The sequence below is a fragment of the Rhagoletis pomonella genome, unplaced genomic scaffold, assembly GCF_013731165.1.
Source record: "Rhagoletis pomonella isolate Grant_MI unplaced genomic scaffold, Rhpom_1.0 Rhpom_scaffold_00005, whole genome shotgun sequence".
Taxonomy (NCBI): Eukaryota; Metazoa; Arthropoda; class Insecta; order Diptera; family Tephritidae; genus Rhagoletis; species Rhagoletis pomonella.
The window spans coordinates 37,096,535-37,098,860 of NW_023458559.1; positions in this window are offsets into that span (position 1 = coordinate 37,096,535).

Below are 2,326 nucleotides of genomic sequence, written 5' to 3' on the forward strand. Positions count from 1 at the left end.
ATCATTGGATCATGAAATATATAGATATATATATATATATTTTTTTTAAGTCGGTTTTTTTTTGCTAAAAATTACTTGTATTTAGAGAATTTTGACGACAAAAATTTAGCGTAGCGATTGTGAGAATTTCACTGCGGGAAACATTGAATAAGAATTTTTCACTGTTTTATAAACAGTGAGTTAGGTATTTGTAAATTCTTTTTTGGAAATTGCTGAGCATATAAATTTAAATAGGGTTCTTCCCACCGAGCTTGGTACTCGGTAACTCGGTGTTCGGTATTTTCCCCCCATGTATTTTGTTTGTGCAATATTAGTTTATAATAAAAAGACAATACCTAAGGTTTTTCTTAAAGGTTTTACATAACGTTGGAACTTTTTTAAACTGTACTGTAAAATGCAATAAGAAAATAATTTTATTATAATTTCCATGTTCCAGATAATGTTTGATATGCGCAAGAAATTAATACAACACATGTAATTTTTAGCAAAAAAAAACCGACTTCAATCGGATCTTAACCAGATTAGTATGACACATGAGACACTATCTTTCCGATGCAAAAAGAATTATCGAAATCGGTTGACGTGCTCCAAAGTTATGCGGTAACATAAATAAAAAAAAAAAAAAATATTCCGACGAACTGATAACCTCCTCCTTTTTTGGAAGTCGGTTAAAAATAAGCAATCGTTTTATTGGCATATCGCCGGGTCGTTATGTTCCAGTTGCGATAATATGATGGAGTATAGGTTATTTAAAAAGAGGGCTGACGTTTTTTGACAAGTGTTGTTAGTTATCTCGAAAATAACTTTCAGTTTAATAACAACAAATTTGGGTAATTGAATGGCTTCTGTCTACAACTATTAATTCTTTTTTCTCAACTTACTGACATTGTAGAAGAATTTTGCGTACAAGACATGTAGTTCTTAGTCTTTTAAAGTTTTTGCGCAGTTGAAACAAGTAACTTAAGCCATGAGCAAATATATATGAAGTCCTTGAAGAGTGGTACGTTTCCATAGTATATGTAATTTGGTTTTTTTCAATACCACACTCAAACGAAGCAACGGGGAGGACGTTAAGTATAAAGTTTGCTTCCTGGCGCAAAGAGGGAAACCGACTTCTAATTAAAATTTTTGTGAACTTCAAATTAAAAGTAATTAAAAAAAAATGCATAGAATCATCAAATATACATCAAATGACAAAGGGCACTTTTCAAAAATAGTAATATTTCAATATATTTTTGTTAAATCCTTTGCGTGTACTTCTTTTTCTCAACTAAAATTTTCTAATTTCTAAAGATTATTCAACTGGTTTATCTTATTTTGGCATTGCACTTTTGTTTTAGAAATGTGGTTCTTATTTTTTGCTAAATGGGAAGGATTAAAAAGGAAAGCACCTTCTTTGTCACTTTTATTTTTCTATTTTACACTTTTTTATCCTCAATATGGCACCTCATAGCTAAAGATAGTTGGCAGCCCTGTATAGAATCTTTGAATATTTAAATACTGAAAGTGGAAATGATCTCACTATTGCTATTAAAAAGTGTCATAAATATAAAATAATTTATTAGCTCCTGTGTACAATTATATTATAAGGGTATTCTTATACCATATATCAATGTGTACACTCATGTTAAAATGAATAACATTTATATTTTTTGTGAACTATACTTTATTTTTGTACCAAAATATTGTTAAATACAAATACTCTGGCGTTTTAAAGTATTTTCTGTTACTTACATTCATAATTTTGCTTTGAATAAAAGTGTACTGAAAAGTACTAATTTTTATAGCATGAAAAAATTCCAAGGTACTGATTTAGCGTACATAAAATCTGGCAACCCTACTAAAATTACATTTTTGCAGCATAGTTAAGGCGCAAATTTGTTGACAAATAGTCAAGCTTGACAATCTATCTAGTGCACGGAATCGAGGGGTTAGTATACGGTCATTCGTTTTTATTTCATAGTAAATATTTAATTGAAATAATCTCAAAATCGGAGTGTTTTTACAAGAGAGGAAGTGATGTAGTGTTCGGCTTAAAAAAGGAGTGAAATGCCCCGAGCGGAGTGAGAACGGCAACGATGAAGTTGAGGTGGGCTGAGCTGAGCTAAGTTGCGGTTAGTAGATTTAATCGAAGTGAGTTGAGGTGAAATGCGTTAAACAACATAACAGAATATAACATAACATAACAAAACATAACATAACATAACATAACATAACATATTATAACATAACATAACAACATAACACAACACAACCAACACAACACAACACAACACACCACAACACAACACAACACAACACAACACAACACAACACAACACAACAC